The sequence below is a fragment of the Pteropus medius genome, unplaced genomic scaffold, assembly GCF_902729225.1.
Source record: "Pteropus medius unplaced genomic scaffold, Ma_sr-lr_union100, whole genome shotgun sequence".
Taxonomy (NCBI): Eukaryota; Metazoa; Chordata; class Mammalia; order Chiroptera; family Pteropodidae; genus Pteropus; species Pteropus medius.
The window spans coordinates 23,754,208-23,773,752 of record NW_024349801.1 but is presented as its reverse complement, the minus strand read 5'-3'; positions in this window follow the sequence as shown (position 1 = coordinate 23,773,752).

The following is a 19,545-nucleotide window of genomic DNA, read 5'->3' as shown; positions in this document are numbered from 1 at the left end:
TAATATCTAACATTGCTAAGGACGTGAAGAAAGAAGTTATCTCAGACAATATGAGTGGAGCTAGAAACTGGCACAACATTTCTCAAAGGAAATTTGGTATTATTAATCAAAAATTTTAATTCACAAGTCCTTTGACCCATCATCTCCACAGCTCAGGATTTACCCTAACAATACACTTGCAACAGTTAAGTTTTCTTAACAGGATGTACTGTATGATAGAAATAACTGGAAAACATAAAATTTCCCTTCAGTTTACTGGGACTGCCAGTAAATTAAGTTAATGTGTTGAACAGAATACCCTACATCTGTGAAAAAGAATGAGTTAGATCTAGTGATGATGTAGAAAGAGTTTTAAGATGCATTATTAAGTGATATACAAAGTACACATTATATGTTCTCCTTTGTGTAAGTATATGTAATAGTGTATGTAATAGTCATATACATTTTACTAAAAGAATACAATAAAATTATAGGTTGTAGAAGATGTTCAGCTTTTATTTTATACTTTCCTGTACTATTTGAAAGAAATTGATATTTGCCTAGATTTAATTATAATCAAATATATATTTAAATAGACACATTACATATACATATACACATATATATACATGCACACACAAACACACACTTAAGCACATGCAAGCACATATGCTTTTGTAAGGTAGTTCTTAACCAAATAATTTGAAAGGATCTTCCCCTTGTAAGGATGGCACCGCCTGAGGTCTATTAGCTGAAATTTTGTTTTTTGATCACTTCTTGATTAGTCACTGACTTTACAGCATTCAAAATGTTTTTCCATTATTTGCTTGTTATGTAACTTTAGAAAAATTAATTAATCTCTCTGAGCTTTTAGGTTGTTGTTGTTGTTTATTTCTGTTTATTGGTAGCATGAGGGAAATGCCTGTGCTAAGGAGATGCTATAAAGATTAGTAATAAAACTGCTATGCACATAGTTCAAAGCCTAGAACCTGGGAGAGGCATCATAAATACTAGTTATTTTTCATTCATCCAATGCTCTTGGGTTTTTATTCCTTCATAATGCTCCTTCTCCCCTTCTTCACTATTGTCTTTCTCTTCTACCTTATGAGACTCTGCTCCTGGGACTGAGTTAAAAGTCCTTTAGGCAACCATATTATAGGTCAAATATACTCTTCTGAGGTGGCTTGAGAATCTAACCACCATCTATAAAATTGTTTCCAGAAAGTGACTCACAAATTAAGTTTTGGAACATAAATCCTTTAGAAATTGGAGAGTACCTGGACTGTGACTAACAGCATCAAACAAAGTTGCATTCTTTCTCCATTTTGCTTATTATCTACAACTCAGTCATGCTTTTCATTGCCTCAAAGAGTGTGATTGAGCTCTTGATAAAAACTCTTTCAATTTAAACACTATGATAGCCAAAGTAAAGTATTCATGGAGATTATGTTTTGCCTTAAACATAGGGAACTGGCAGTGTAAATTTATTGAGCACTTGCTGTGTGCCAGACACTGTGTCAATTATTTAATATGTGTTATCTCATTTAATCTTCACTATAACCCTATGAGGAAAATATTACTTTAATCTTCTAAAAGGGAAAATAGGCTCAGAGAAATTAAACAACATGGACAAGGCCATGTAGCTTGTAATGGGCAGATACAAAGTTCAAATCCAGGTCCATCTGGTGCCAGAGCCCATGTTTTTTCTAGTGATTGCTAACTAATTAAAGTTTGCAGCTCCAAAGATTTTTACATCTTGTATCTAAAGACGTTCTTTCTTTATTTTTTTTTTTTTTTGTCAGTATTGGCATTTTAAAATTTAACCAACTTTGTCCTCCTGCACAGCTTTAAACTTGCTGTTAGAAGAAGTAAAACTTTTTGACCTTGGTAGAATAATTTCTTAAAGACTATTTAATAGAAGGACACTTTTTTGGTTGGCAGGAGCCATTATTATTTGTATGGTTACCCATGCATTTATTAAAATATCTGGCATGGATTTTCTGTAAGTATACTGGTCATGATGCTCACCACTCCTCTCCACAGCTGCCAGAGGTGGACCATGAGTCTAAGACTCCTGACCATACACACAAACGCATTTACTGAGGAGGAGGTTAGAGGCTGCCAGGTCACAAGCACAGAGTACCTAAATTCAAGGTTTTAGGGAACATGATACGGGATTCCCTAGGAATGTGTTTTTTATTGCCTTTCTCTTTATGTACTGTGGTTACCTCCCTCTTCTGTACTATATGTGGATCTATAACTGTTTCCTTCAGCTTAGTCCTACACACAAATGTGAAGTGCTTGAAGCTGAATTTTTGCACTGCTTCCATTCTGTATTTTCTGTCAGAATCTCCCACTCATTTTTCAAGCACAAGAAACCTGATGTTTTATGCTATGCTAATTCCTGTCATTATCATGTACCTCACTGGGCCAGAAAGAGTTATATTCTGTTCTCTACTATGTCAATTAGCTATTGGTGCATAATGAACTACCCCAAAGCATAGTGGCTGGAAACAGAATTTATTTATTTTGCTTATGATCGTACAGGTCAGCAATATACGCTGGGGTCTGCTGGGCACTTTTTCTAGTCTTGGCTAGATTTCATTATGAATTTGTGGTCAGCTAAGGTCAGCTGTAGATCATCTTTACTTATCTTGGCTTGGCTCTTGCTTGTCTTTGGCCTTAGCTGGGACAAATGGTTAGACTTGATTCTGATCCATATAGTCTCTCATCCTCCAGTAGGTTAGCTCAAGCTTGTTCACATAGCAGCTGGGCCGTGCTCCAAGAAGCAGATGCAGGAAAGGCCTTATAAGGCCTAGGCTTGGAACTGGCACACTGTCATCTCTGCAGTATTTTAATGGCCAAAGCAAGTTGTAAGGGCACCCTGATACAAGAAGTGGGAAACAGATTTCACCCCATAAAAGGGAGCTGCAAAGCCACATTGCAAATACTATGGGTGCAGGAAGGGGTGGAGAATTGGGGCCCTACCTGCAAGCAATTAACCAAAACGTACTTCTTTATTGCTCTTCTCTACCTCACAACAAAGTAATTTTTAGCTCTTTGCTAAATCCCACCAAGGTGCTGTCCTGGTGAGCTAGGTAACTGTAGCGACAGATACACAGTGGTTTATTTGTGATTTTTAAAACATATATTTTGAGTAGAATGATTGCCACAAGCTGATATCCTCAGTGAAAAAGCTATAGAATACTTTCATTTGCCCACGACCCATGCTGACCATGTGGAATGTGTGAACTGATCACAAGAGGAGTTCGGAGTTGCTGAGCTAGGTGTGAAGTGCTGGGCTCCCCAAACTGCTATAATTGGAACCACACTTTGTCCACTATCTCTGATAAAAACAACAACAACAACAACAACAGCAACAACAACAGGACAAGTTATCAAAGCTGTATAGACATTTTTCTTCCACAGTGCTTCTTCTCAACTCTTAACTGTTGCCAAAATTGTAGCTGCTCCAGATATCAAGACTTTCTGGCCCTTTACAGGTGTTTGCTAACTAATATGCTACCCTTTCTAGACAGTTAAATAACTGGTTGCCAGTAAGATATACAACTCCAGAAAATCCCAAAGCAAGTTTTATTCTACAGAATATTAATCCTTTATAATGCTCCCTGAAAAATGGATCCTGAGATAAGATAGTTTTGATAAACACTCCTTATTAAATGAATAATTAATGCATGTATTAAGTAACCACAACATACGTTAATATATTGACATGTCTGGAAAAATCTGCCCTAAAGAAACATGGCTATCAAGTGGTCTAGTTTCTCTCATGTTCCTTCCCACTCGGCTCCATTTTCTACCCTTCTGTGTCTTGCTCGGGACTCTCTGGAGGCTCACCCCTGTGAAAAGACTCACCCAGGCTTTGTGCCAGCTGACCTTTTCTTGAGCTTGGCCAATAGAAGACACCTGTGGGAGATAAAAAGGGCAGGAGGAGAATGAATTTTTCTTCCCAGCTCCTTTTGCTGCTTTGGTGCCAATTCTCTGGCAGTGGCTGGCTCCCTCTATGACTACAGCTTTTGTATGGCAGGTCCTCCCCATGGCTCCAGCCCTCCCTGGGATCTAGTAACATTATTTCTTCTCCCCCTCCCCCCACCATTTTAGCCCTAAGCTTCCTGTAGTTGCTACTCTGTGGTTGCTTCTGTATCTCCTGATTATTTCATTAACTCTGCCTACACTTTCTTAAGCAGTCCCTTCATTAAAGTGTGTTCTCAAGAGTTCTTAGCTTGGGGTCCAAGTGACATCTATAGATAGAAAATAGGGGATTGGTGAACTTGGATAGGAAAAAAATAAACTTTGAACTTGCTTAGTAAAAAATTACCCCTTTATTTTCACTTCTTAGAAGAAATTTAGCATTTCCTTCAGTTATGAATGTAGTAAGCAAATGGTCTTAGCAGTACGTCTGACTTTGTCATTAGTAGATATCACAGATATTTTTATATCACATTGCAGTTTTGGTTGATATCTTGAAATAGTATTTATCGTTATTACTTTGCCACTAAATTAGTTATGAGACCTGATGTTAGATTATATTATTTAAATTAATTAGTAAAGAAGTACATTTATTCCTATACTAAAAATTTGTTTCTTAAAATATTTTGTTAGCTGAATTTTAATTTAATTGGTATACTTATGTAATCTTTATGTATTTTATTTTATGTATTTTCAGAAATGGGTTTGTAGACTCCCGGAGAGTTTCATCATGCAGGCATGCACACGCATGCGCATGATGTTAAGAACTCCTGAACTATCTGAGTGAACTGTATTTCCTGTAGTGCCACAACTGATACAACATGAGCTTGACCAGAGAACCCATTGTTCATGTCCATGCATCAGTATTTCATGGAACTCGTCTTTCACAAAACACATTTAGGAAAAGATCATTCTGCAGGAATGATCCACAGAGATTTTTAAAACTAGGAGCAATCAGTCATGGAGATGCCTAGTCAGAAAGGGACTGATGTCCCTTAAGTCCCGGTGCGTACAGGACTCAGGCTTCTTGGACTTTCTCTGCCACTTGTACTCCTTCCACCCCTCAACTTGTTTCTCTCCCAGATGCCACTTATTTTTCTCCTAGGTTCCATGCTCTTGCCATTTATCCCTTTTCTTTATAGCCTCTGCTTGAACCTCTCCCCTATGTCCTAAATCCTATTTCATAAACTCTCCATTTTTATTCCCATGGTGAGAACACACTCATAAATTATAGAATTGGCTATGGCCAATCACACCAAAAACAAATCAGTGACCCTGCAGCACCAAGGAGACTCAACATTCATTTTTAACCTGGAACAAATCTTTTAGCTACTCTGTCATTGAAAACACAATTTAGTCCTGTCAGCATAGTCGAAATAGTCTTGCACATTTTTTCAAAATTCTTTATCTCTGGTTCCCTAGTAATTAGCCACAAACAGCTAGAGATGACCACTATGGTGATATTACAAATGCATGATCTCCTCCATTAACTGTGCTCTTTGAAAGCAATGCTTTCCTTTTATTTATTTTAATATTCTCAAGTCCTAATACCAAGAGTTCAATTATGCTTATTGGATGAATAAATGAGATGCAAATTTAAGCTGGGGCAAGGAGGGTTTGCTTTGTCAACAGATTTAGTGACTGAAAAACTATACTAAAGGAAACTTTAAGGACAGCATTCATATTTTATTCATCATTAAACCCACTAAAGACCATGTGCATAGTTGGATGTTTACTGACTGGGCCATGATCCTAGGCTCCATCCATATTTCTCAGGGGTAGAGCCAGAGTTGATACATTTACCCCTCAGAAAGAAACTACAACACTGACCGTTCTCCCTGAATATTTTGTTTCTTTGCAGATATTTACAAAATCTTCACAAGGGTTGTGACTACCTTTGTTTTTTTAGTCCCATATAGAGTAAAACTTAAACATATCTATGCTAAGACTAAGTAAGCTTCTGAGTAATTCTTTGTTATCTTCTTTAAGAAAAAGAAAACGTTGGCATTTTTAATGCATATATGTAAGATATCATAATATACAATATTGTATTATATATAAATATTCCAAAGTTTTTCTTCTTGGTTAACCATCATCTCTTATTTTCCACACCCCTCTTTTTAACCATAGTTCTTGTTCAAAATATGAAAAATTCTGTTTTTAAAATTATTGTATTAAAGTAGTAGGAATCGTACATCATGTTTTAATTTTTAAATTGTTTGAATCTTTTAAAATTAATTTTCCTACTACACTTACTCTTTGAGGAATGTTTTCTACTTTTCATCTATTCTCTCTGTTTTATGTTTCTAACTTTTTCTCCCAAAGTTATTTATAGTCTCTTTTCCTTGAGAGCTTTTTAAGGGTCTTAAAAGTTTGAGCCTTCTCTTTTCCTACCTTTGATTTTCATTTTTTTTTTTTTGTCAACTATAGCAGTGCTCTTTAAGGATTTTTACATTGAAGTCAGAATTTTGAACTGCACTTCACATGACCAGTTTTCCAACATCAAACTCATATGTTGTCATGTCCTGTCAAATGGCTCCAAATTACCCTTTAGCTTTGAAGCGGGGAGGTTTAAAGATTGTCTTCTTGTGTATGCTCTCTGTTGATAAATGAAGTGATCATGTGCCTCTGTCTTGCTTGTTTTGGTGGTCACTAACCTTAGTGTGAAGTCCAAATTCTGTCTAGTAAGTAAAACTGTAGATAGCTTAGAAGAGGCTATTGTCCTGCAAAACAAAATACTTGGACTTAAAAATGGTACACATATTCATTCGAACTACACTTTATACATTTCCAGTTATATTCTCCTACTTTGTTCTCTCTTCATTACCGTTTCAAGCAACAACTATGATTTATGAATCTCAGCAATAACCGTAAATTCTTTTTGTAAAAAATGTTTGCTATAAGATTGTCATTAAAACACCAAAGCATTTTAATTCAGTGTCTACAGTAGAAAAGATGGAATACAGTTTGTTATTAAATTTCCGTTACTTTAACTTTTATCCTAACCCTGACTTCAAGGACCAGGTTGAATATCAATTCCTTGGCAAATTCATTCTTACGCTATTCCCATCAGAATCAATTCTTCCCTCCTCTGTGCTACAGATATACTTATAATAATATTAATATCATTATAATGACAATTGCATTCATTGCAACTTAATGTTTTCCGAACGCTGTGCTTTGCTAAGTACTTTTTATATACAGCTAACAATTTTAACAGTAACACTGAGTTAAGTGTTATTGTTGTCTCCTTTTTACATATAAGGATATAAGTGCAGATAGACTGTACAAATGAGATCTGATCTCAGGTGTCTTTAACCTCAAAACCTTAGCAACTACTCAGGATTGTTACCTCAAAAGAAGGATTGTGGTTTATTCACCATTTTATTGCTGGTCAGCAAAACTCTTGTCAAATAGTTGGTGCTCAGTGAATATTTGCTGAATAAATGAGTAAGAAATGAAATTGTTCAAATCAATGAGAATTATTCCATTGAACTTAAAAGTACAGATCTGGGATCTACTAACAACGGCAACTCATCAAAAAATTGCTCTTCTAGCCTTACTTAGTCTCATCTTGATCTCTTACTTATCACTCGAAACCAATAGTTTCATCATTTCTAACTTCTGCTTGGGTGCTTTCTCCCCCTCTTACTGCAAAGATATGGGGATGGCAGAAAATTCTTTTTCTGATTTTCAAGGTCCTCACTGTCCTCTTTCCCTTCTTCATTGTGTCCTGGCCAGGAAGCTCTTGGCATCTTCTAGTCTTGAGCAGAGTAGAGCACCATGCCCCTGTGTGGTGTGGTCTACTCAATGGATGTGATCAACTCAGATTTGATGAGTCTGTCTTTTATAACTAGGAACTCCATCATCTCTGGAGACTTCAGTAAAGGGCCCACCTCACAGAGGTTACATTTATACAGGGGCTTAACTAGAGTTTCTTTTCCTTTACCTAATACACACACACAGACAGAGTAACATAATTATTATGAGTTCAATTGTGTCCCCCCACCCACCGAAAGATGTTGAAGCCCTAACCCCCAGTACCTGTAAATGTGACCTTATTTGGAAATAGGATCTTTGCATATGATCGAGTTAAGGTGAGGTCATTAGGGTGGACCCTAATCCAGTGTGACTATATCCTTATAAAAGGGGACATTTGCCATAAGAAGAAGAAGGCAGAGTTCTAAGTTGAGGAACACTCAGGATTGCCAGCATACCACCAGACGCTAGCAGAGAAATATAGAACAGATTTTTCCCTGACTGCCCCCAGAAATACTCAACCCTGCTAACACCATTATCTCAGACGTTTAGCCTCCAGAACTTTGAGACAATACATTTCTTTTGTTTAATCCATCCAGTTTGTGGTACTTTGTTATGGAAGTCCAAGGGAACGAATGCAATTATCTATCCAAATTTGGCTGTCTCCCTGTCTAAACCATAGATGAAATCTAGAAATAAACAAGGAGTTATCCAAGTAGACAGAATAGATATCATACCCAGACCCAAACATGAATGCTCTGTTACCAGCAGACCCTCACTCAGAGCTTATTCATTCCGTCTTAACAATTCTATCAACTGTCTTTCTGCTTTTTAAATCCATAGCTGCAACAGATGTTGCAGAGGGCCAAGAGGAGTTACCACATAGAAAATGACAGTGGAAGATAGCAGTATATACTGATGAGATACCAAGGGAGGAGTCAGAGAATAGCAAATATTGTCAGAGACAACCAAGGAACAGAGCTGCTTATGAAGAAGCCACACAATGAATAAGATGAACAGGGCCTTGCTCATCATCCGTAGACTTTGTCTCCATCTCTCTAACTCCCCAGGCACACTTCTTCATCCCATTCTATACTTTGCTTCAGTTTGCACCAAGATTGTGCTCACTTATTTACTGGTTTCATTTTTTTTTTTTTTTTTATTGTTCTTCCTGGCTCAATCATGCTCTCCATTCTGAATTTTTAACCTGGTAAATTCATTGGTTCAATATGTTTCCCATACCCAAACAGACTTTTCTTAGACATTCCATACTGCCAGCCAAGGGAAATAGGACCCATTTGTTAAAATGTGCAAGACCACAAAAAGCTAAGTGATCAGGAACTCATTAGGGTAGAGCACACATCCTTGAACACATGATTATCTTCAAAGTCATCATTGTATTTTATAAAATACTATATGATTATCACAGTGACCCTGGATCATAAAGATATGAAAAAGACAATTACATATATAATAATACAGCTTAGAAAAGCTTCTAATTTTGTTGTATAAATCATTAAAAGCTCTATTGCCTTAAAGCCATGGTGACCCAAATTAACTCCTTACGGGTGTTAAAGAGCTGTTTCTGCCTCTCTCTGTTTTTATGTTCTCTCCCTCTCCCTCGTTCCCCTTCTCCCATTCCCTCTCCTCACTCTCTTTCACAGACACACAGACACACACATGTGCACACACACACACACACACACACACACACACATCCCTTTTTTAAAGATGTGGGACCAGCACAGGACTGGAACAAACCTTCCCCCCAAAATCCTCATAGTCACCTGATTGCCATTTATTACTTTCCAACTTTCCTTTTTCCAGCTACAATATGAATGATATACAGCATTACATGAGAAAATAGTCCTGTGGCAGGAATTATGTATAATCCTTCAACCTGGTCTATATAAGTCTCCTACTCTGAACAACAACAAATAAGCATGTTGCAAGAAGTCACTGAAGTTGACATTATTATAAATAAATTGAATCCACTTTATTTTTTAAAAAAACTCTTTGTTACTTCAACTATTGTTAGTTGATATACCACGAACTATTTGAAACATACTGGCAGCTTGGAACCATACCTATGGATTAGCAAGTTTACTGGAAAGAGCATTGGTTTAGTATTAAGACAGATCTAGACTACTCCTGGCCATGGAGCTTTTTAACAGGATCAAGCTTACTGCCCATTCCTTGCCTCAGGTTTATCTGTGAAGATAATAAACTGTTGTCACAAGTTGGTTATGCAGATCAAATAAGATGTGATAGCACTTAACTCTGTCCTAGCATCAATCAGCCCTGATAAATTTTTCTTCCTTTCTTTCTTTTCCTTTTTTTTGCTTTTTTAAAAATCCGAATCAATTTCTGATTGAAGTCACTAATATGTAGAAAGAGAAAAAAAAAAAGATTGAAGTCCACCTTTACCTTCTGGTTACTCAGATGTAGCCCTCCTTTCTTGGTTTAGGGCTTTGACACTTTTGAGTTTGTCAGATGAATTAATTCTCACTCTGGAGGGCTGAGACTGGGATTCACTAGGGAAGGAAATGCAGACAGGTGGAGTTTCTTTGAGGAAGGAGTAAAATCAAGATAAAGGAGAGGCAGCAGAAGAAATCCTGGCAGCCTGAGGTCAGTGGACCACAGGCCAGCCTCTATGGAGTGCCCAAGCGGGTCTGTCAGTATAAGAATGGGAAAGGGGGCAAATTACTTGCTTCATAGTTTCATCTAGTGATGAATAAATAACTCTCTGTTTCCATCACAGCTCCTAGGAAATTGCCTTACATATATGTCAGGCTCTCAGTAAGAGTTTAATGAATAGATGATTTATTCGATTAATCACTGAATGCTAAATTGGAAGAGTCCTGAGAGATCATATAGTCCCCAAACTATTATATTACAGCTGGGGCACCGAAGCCCAGAGACTGTTTCACTTGTGAGCATACTCAGGAGACTAGGACCCAGATCTACCAACTCCAAGGCCAAGACCAGAAGCTGTGGCATAGACCTTGATTTCAAACTAGAATCAGAGAATGCATTGGGACCAAAGATCTACTTATTTTACGATCAAAAACACCCCAAGCATCAGATTCCATTTCTTTGTCTTAAGGGCTAAGAATGTTTGGATTCTCAGTGGTGTGCTTTGCATTTAAATCTTTCCATGTAGTCCTTGTGAAACAAAAAATAAAAAATGGGGGTGCATTTGATGGTCATGGATATACACTGAAATATTGATGAGGGTCAATAATTGTGCTCCAGGAGGCCTCATGCTATATAGCTGGTGATGGAATTGGTGTCACAAGTGATCTTATTCCTCTCATTTGCCTGCTGTCCTTGGCACAGACTCTATACTTCATAGTCATGCTATTCACTTCATCTGCAGAGCCTTGGAACCAACTTTTTGTTAATCAAATTCCACCCACGTTCAGGACCACCTGAAGTCGTATTTACTAATAAAGTTCCCCTTCCTTGACTGTCTCAGTCACATTGGTCTCTCTTTCCACTTCACCCTTAAAGCCTTTGCAGTTTGACAATCCTTGTATTCTTTGTTATCTCCCGTGGCACGGAAGAGGCTCTATGCTTCTGTCTTCTTTATAAGACTGATGACATGTTAAACATCCACCGAATGAATAGTTAAAGTCTACTTGGATTAGAGTTGCCATATAAAATACAGGACACTCAGTTAAATTTGAATTTCCAATAAACAACGAAAAACTTTTTAGTGTAAGTTTACCCCAAATAGTGTATGAAACTTACTTATATTAAAAAAAATCATTGTTTATCTGAAATTCAGATTTAACTGGGTGGCTTATATTTTATTTACTAATTCTGGCAAGTCTAACTTCGATGTGTTTTTACTTCAGGCCTGTCTTAAATTCTCCTTTGGAGTAAAGACTATTTGGGCTTAAGCAATCAACTAAACTTTTATCTTTTAACCCATGGAGCACAGGTCTATCTGCTCCAGTTTTTGCTATTTAATCCTCACACTGTCATTTAATAGAATTTATTATTATAGATTTGGTAATGCAAAATTGTATATCTTGGACTGAAATCCATAATTTGTTTTACTAATCCTTAATTTCCACGGTTACATATAAGAATGATTAGTATGTAAAATTTGGGCAAAAAACCCCACTGCCAACAGTTGAAATATAAATGCATAACCCTCAGTATTCTTTTAGCTCCATGAAAATAAAAGTTTGCCTTTGTTGCCTTCCTCTGTCTCTGATCTCCAGTACCTAGCTCAGGTGGCAAGTGCTCTATAATAAACTGCCTCACAATCAGCCTTCTCTACTCTCGTCCATCCTTCTATAGACTTTAGAGTCACAGGACATCATGATTTCTTCCTTTGTACCCTGCTCTTCTAAGTCAGTGGTTCTCAAAGTGTAGTCCCTGGACCAGCAACTTTCAGCCACACCTGGGAACTTGTTAGGAATGCACATTTTTGGCCCCCTTATGATCCTGCTGCCTGAGAAACTCTGGGGATGGGGTCAACAATCTAGGTTTTAACAAGCCTTCCAGGTGATTCTGATGCTCTCTTTGAAGAACCAGTTGGACCACCAGTGGTTTCCACTGTTTCTGTATATAAAATATAGGTACCTGATGTGTGGGTAATTATCTCATTGCTTAAATGTACTTGATGTTGATAAATCTAGGTCGCTAATCAGACTTTAATAGACTTTTCCTCTGTTTTACTTCCTATTTCTCCTCCCCTATTGTCTTTTTCTGCACAAAGTAAGCCTTGTTTCTTCAATTTTACCAAGTAGATATGTTGAAAAGAAAAGGTCTGGTCATCTTTCTTCTTCTCCTCTCTTTCCTCTCCTCCTTCTCTTCCTCATTCCTTTCCTCCTCCTCTTCTGTCTTCTCCCCTTATCCTCTTCTATTTTATTTGGTTGAAATTCCCAATTTAGCCACTGAAATCATTCAAGCAGGCAGTTCTCTCATCTCTCTTTTTCATTCACATAAATCATCCTGGACTAGCATCTTCTCTACTAATGCTAAAAGCTCCTTCTCAACTCAACTAAATTGACTACTCTTAACCTGTCTTTCTTCTGCTCCTTTCTAGTTCTCTATCTTCTAAACACCTCTTTCTTTATCATATTACCCTGTCTTAATCTTTTAGATCTTTGCTATTACTTGCTAATTCTAGCAAGACAGCACCCAACAAACAGTCTCCACATGGTACATGCATCATCATCACTAAAATCCACTTTTCATCACCGATATTCCCATTTTTTCCCCCCAGGCAGGAATGCTATTACATTCACACACATATTTGAAGAAATAAAATTTGTCACTTGTACCTTACAGATCTGGCTATTCACTAAGCCTCTGTATATGTAATTTGTAATTACTTTTGGTTTTTGCATAGAACAATTTTTCTATTTCTTACATGAAACTGTGCCCCAGTAGTTTATCCCTTCAGGAGATGTCAATTAGAACAAGAGATATTTCCTAATTCTTATACTGTATTCCTTGTTTCCAAAAAAAAAGAAAAAAAAACTGTCTGAGGGTAAGCCATAGGAGAGATAGAAATTAGAACTTTTCTTTGGCAGTTGATTCTTTCTTCTTCTTGTTTTTTTTTTTTTAACATAGAATTGATATAAAATTCATCGTTTTAACCATTTTAAAGTATACATTTCAGTGGTTTTTATCATATTCATAATATTGACTAAACATCATGACTGTCTAATTCTAGAACATTTCCATCACTCCCAAATGAAACTCCATAACTTAGCAGACAATTCCAGTTTCCTTCTCTCTCTAGCCAATAGAAACCACTGATCTACTTAGTGTCTCTATAGATTTGGCTTTGCTGGATATTTCATGTAGATGGAATCATATAATGTGTGGTCTTTTCTGTCTGGCTACTTTCATTTAGAAAGGTTCATCCATGTTTTGGTGTGTATCAGTAACTCAATATTTTTATGGCTGCATAATATTCCATTATAGGTATATAGTACATAGTGTTTATCCATTCACCAGTTGATGAATGTTTAGTTGCTTCCACCATTTGGCTATAACAAAAAATGCTGCTCTAAACATTTATGGTGAAGTTTTTGTGTGGACAGTTCTTTAGAGTATATCTCTAGGGATGGAATTATAAGGTTGTATGTTAACTCTAAGTTGAAATTTTGAGGAACAAACTGTTTCTACAGTGGCTGTCACATTTTACATTCCTATCAGCAATGTATGAGCATTCTAATCTCTAATACTTGTTATTGTATGTTTTTTTTAAATGTTTTTATTATAGCCAACCTAGCGATTGTGAAGCGGTATCTGCTTATGGCTTTGAATAATGTTGTTGAGCATTTTTTCATTTTTATTTGCCATTTGTATATCATGTTTTGAGAAATTACTTAAAATTCTTTGCCAATATTTTAATTGGGTTGTATTTTTACTGTTGAGTTGTGTGAGTTTTATGTAGTCTGGATACTTATAATATATATATATTTGATATTGTCAAATGTGTAAATATTTTCTCCTGTTCTGGGAGTTGTCTTTTCACTTTCTTCATGGTGTGCTTTGACACAGAAAAAATTTTAATTATGATGAAGTTTAATTTATTAATTTTTTCTTTTGTTGCGTGTGCTTTTGTGTCGTATTTAAGAAACCATTGCCTGCTCTGAGTCCACAAAGATTCACACCTATGTTTCCTTTTAAGAGTTTTATACTTTTAACTCTTAAGTTTGGGTCTTTAATCCGTTTTGAGATAATATTTGTGTATGGTGTGAGATAGTGGCCTCAAATCATTCTTTTTGCCTGTAGAATTCAGTTGTTCTAGCACCATTTCCTGAAAAGACTATTTTTTCCACAGCGGAATGATCTTGGCACATTTTACTAAAATCAGTCGACCGTAGACATATGGGTTTATTTCTGGAATCTCATCGAACTCTTTATCTATCTTTATGCCTGTACCACACTGATTTGATTATTGTACCTTTGTAGTAAGTTTTGAAATTAAGAAATATGAGTCTTCTAGCTTTTTTTTTCACTTTTAAAAGTATTTCGTCTATTCAAGTACATTGTATCTGTAGATGAATTTGGGGAGTAATACCATCTTAATGATACTGAGTGTTCTAATCTATGAACATTGGATGTCTTTCCATTTGTTTAGGCCTTCTTTAATTTCTTTCCACAATGTTTTACAGTTTTTACTGTATAGGTCTTCCACTTCTTGGTTAAATTTGTTCTTAAGTTTCTTACAGTTTTAAATGCTACTGTAAATGGAAATTACCTTAATTTTATTTTCAGATTGTCCATTGTAAGTGTAAAGAAATATAATGGAGTTTTGCTTATTGATCTTATATTCTACAACTTTGCTCAATTCTTTTATGGGCTCTCATAATGTCTGTGTGTGTGGGCGGGGGGTTGTATTCTATAGGATTTTCCATATAAAATATGCATCTGCAAATAGAGATAGTTTTACTTCTTCCTTTCCAATTTGGATGTCTTTTATTTATTTTTCTTTCTTAATTGCCCTGACTAGAACTTCTAGTACAATGTTGAATAGAAGTGGTTAGAGAAGATATTCTTGATTCTTTCTTGATCTTAAGGGGAAATTATCTAGTCTTTCAAAATTAAAGATGATGTTAGTTACGTTTTTTGTAGATACCCTTTATCATATCAGGACATTTATTTTTTATTCTTAATTTTTGAGTATTTTTTACATAAAAGACAAATGCTTTTGCTAAATCTATTGAGATGATCATGTGGTTTTGTTCTATCAATTTATTACATTGATTTATCTTCATATTGATTTATACATTGATTTGTCAACATATCTTCATATGTTGAACCAAACTTTCATTTCTGAGATAAATCCCAATTAGTCATGGTGTATAATTCTTTTAATAGTTTGGATTCAGTTTGCTAACATTTTTGCATCTATATTCATAAGGGATATTAATACATAGGATTTTATATCCTGTGATGTCTTTGTTTGACACTGGTATCAGGGTAACACTGGCCTCACTGAAAAAATTAGTCAGCATTCCCTTCTCTTCTATTTTATGGAGCAGTTTAAGTAGGATTGGTTTTAATTCTTTTAAAATATTAGGTAGAATTCATCAGTGAAGCCATCTGAAAAGAAAAGCCTAGAGTTTCTTTGAAGATTTTTGATTATCAAGTCAATCTCTTCACTTGTTATAGGTCTGTTCAAATTTTCTATTTCTTCTTTAGTCAGTTTTGAGAGTTTGTGTATTTTTAGGACTTTGTCCATTTCATCTGGGTTATCTAGTTTGTTGGCAATTTATAAGCTACTAATAATATTCTCTTACATATGTATTTTTATTTCCATATAATCAGTAGTAACATCTCACTTTTATTTCTGATTTTAATAATTTGAAAGTTCTCTCACTTTTTCTAGGTCCTCTAGATAAAACTTTGTTAATTTTGTTGATCTAGAGAACTAATTTTTGTTTTCATTGATTTTCTCTTATATTTTTTATTCTCTCTTTCTGTGCTCCAATCTTTATTATTTTCTTCCCTCTGCTTATTTGTGTTTAGTTCACCCTTGTTCTTCTAGTTGGTTAAGATGAAAAATCAAGTTATTGATTTACAATCGTATCTTTTAAAATAGGCATTTATAGCTATAAATTTCCCTTGGAGCACTATGTTCCATAACTTTTTATATGTTGTGTTGTCATTTTCATTTTTCTCCAAATATTGTCTAACTTCGCTTGTGATTTCTTCTTTGAACTATTAGTTATTTAGAAGTGTTTATTTTCTATAAATTTATAAATTTTTAATATTTTCTCCTTTTGTTGATTTCTAGTTTTATTCCATCGTGGTCAGAAAATATACTTTATATGATTTTATTCTTTTTGAGTTTACTAAGACTTCTTTTGTGGTCTAACATATGGCCTATCCCGGAAAATTTACGGTCTTCTGTTGTTGAGTGGAGTGGTCTAGATGGTTTATAGTGTTGTCCAAGTCTTCTATTTTCTAGCCGATTGTCTGTTTACTTGTTTTATTTATAACTAAATGTGAGGTATTAAAGTCTTTCATCATTATTGTTGAACTGTCTTTTCTGCCTTTTTTGTTAGTTTTTACTTCATGTATTTTAGAGCTCGTGATTAGATGCATATATGTTCTCCATATAGTTTTTGTATCTTTTTGAAGAATTGACCCATGTATCATTAGATACTGACCCTCTTTGTCTTGCATAACAATTTTTCTCTAAAATTCTATTTTGCATAATCTTTCCTAACCTTTTGCTTTCAATTTATTTATGAAGTGAGTCTCTATTCAACAACATTTCGTTGGATCTTAGAGAAATGATTGATTACAGGGCCAGGACAAAGCAAGTACAAGACTAGCCTGGAACATCTTGTGCCAGAAAGCAAGAAAGTTCTCCAAATTAGTATAGCACCTTTATTACAGTCGATAAACCAATGTTGAGCCATTATTATGAAATAAAGTCTATAATTGTTTGCATTATGGTTCACTTCCTGTGTTGTACAGTTCTGTGTTTTGACAAATGCCTAATGTCGGTGAAACTATTCTATATGATACTGCCAGACTGTCTTCCAAAGTGGTTTTACCATTTTGCATTTTTACCAGCAATGAATAAGAGTTCATTAAAATATGGGCAGTAGCCATCCTTACCAGCATTTAGTTTGTCAGTGTTTTGAATGAAATAGCAGAAACATTCTAATAGGTATGTAGTGGTATTTCTTTGTTTTCATTTGCAATTCTCTATTGGCATATGATGCTGAACATCTTTTCATATGATTATTTGCTATGTAATCTGTATATCTTTTTTGGTGAGATATCTGTTCAGAGCTACTGCCCATATTTTAACTGGGTAGTTTGTTTTCTTATTGATGAGTTTTAAGAGTTCTCTGTGTATTATGGATGCAAGTCTTTTATCAGATAATGTTTCGCAAGTATTATTTCATGCTCTGTGGCTTGTGTTTTTATTTTGTTAACAGTGTCTTTTGCAGAGTAGAGGTTTTTGAGGTTAATGAAGTCCAACTTAATCGATTTTTCTTTAATGATTCATATTTTTGGTGTTGTATCTAAAAACTCATTGCCAAACCCTATATTTTCTCCTATGTTATCTTATAGAAATTTTATACTTTTGTGTTTTACAATTAGATCTGTAATTCATTTTGGATTAATTTTTGTGAAAGGTATAAGATTTATGTCTCGAGTTATTCTATTATATGTGTATCAAAGGTGTTCTAGCACTATTTGTTGAAAAGACTGCCCTTTCTCCATTGAATTGCCTTTGCTCCTATGTTAAAGAGTAGTTAACTATGTTTGTGTGGGTTTATTTCTGAGCTCTTTATTCTGTTCCACTGATTTTTTTTGTGTGTCTTTTCTTCACAAGTACCACATCACCTCGATCGCTGTAATTTTATAGTAAGTTTTGAAGTTGAGTAGTGCCAGTGTTCAGACTTAGTTCTTCTTCAGTATTGTGGGCTATTCTGAGCCTTTTGCCTTTCCTATAAACTACAGAATTAGGTTGTCAGTGTTCACAAAATAACTTACTTGGATTTTGGGTTAGATTAAGTTGGGAAGAACTGCCATCTTAACAATATTGAATTTTCCTATGCAAGAACATGCTCTATCTCTCCCTTTATTTAGATCTTCTTTGATTCCTGACATCAGCATTTTTTAGTTTTCCTCGTATGTATTTTGTACATATTTTCTTAAGTTTAAACTTAGATCTGTCTCTCTCTTTTCTTCCTTCCTTCCTTCCTTCCTTCCTTCCTTCCTTCCTTCCTTCCTTCCCACTTTTCCTTCCTTCTGTCCTTCCTTCTTTCCTTCCTTCTTTCCTTCCTTCTTTCTTTTCCTTCCTTTTCCTTTCCTTTTCCTTCCCTTTCTTTTCCTTTCCTATATGAAATTATTAACTAAAAACTTGGGAGGAAGAAGGGCTGCCAATGACCTGCTTTGGTGAATATGGGCTTTTAAAATCTCTGACATATTTCTGAGATTCTTGAAGGTCACGTGCAGGCTCAGAGCTATGCACAAATTTAGAAAAGATCTGGAAAGACCCAAAGCTCTCTCACCTTTGGATGGCCTGCAGGAAGTAGGCTAAAGTAGAGACTATAACACTTGCATGTAAATGTTTTTGACGTAATCCCCATGGGTAATAGCTTTAGTACTATACAAGTTCTCAGTCAGGTAAAGACAGGCCTTTTGAGCAGTCTTCCGGAGAGTCAGGAGACAGACAAAAGAATTCTTTGCTAATGTGTTCCTTTCTGCACTCTCAGAATATTGGTACCTGGGTATTGGGATAGGATAGGATAAATTAAGACAAAGCTTGCACTCCTTAGTGAGTTAGCCGTTTATTTTTGTTTATTCGTTTTTTTTGTTTGTTTGTTTCGTTTTTATTTTACTAAATGTTATCTGGATTGCTGTAAGCTTTTGGTCAAATTCTAGAGTTCTGAAAAGGTTGATGCCAATAGTTTTTGCCATATTTTTCATTGTTTTTATGAAGAAGCAAACTTTTGGAGTTCCTTAATCTGCCAATTTTTTTTTGTAACAACTGAGAATTGATTCTTGAAAGAAGACAAGATCCCCTTTCTTGGTTAACTTGAGAAATGAATCACACCTCCTGGGTTTAGTTCAGCGAAAGAGGGAGGATTCACGTGGGATTCTCTCTACCTCCGTGTCTCCATATTTATCCAGTATAGAATTCTAAGTATTGAATAGTATATGATTCACAATATTCTATGTGACCAATATCAGTAATTATGCAATTAATAACCGATTCATACTTTTATATGGCCTTTTAAAATTCTAACAATAGCAATGTACATTATCAATTTATTTTTATCTCTCTATCATACTGTGTAAAGTAGTTATGTT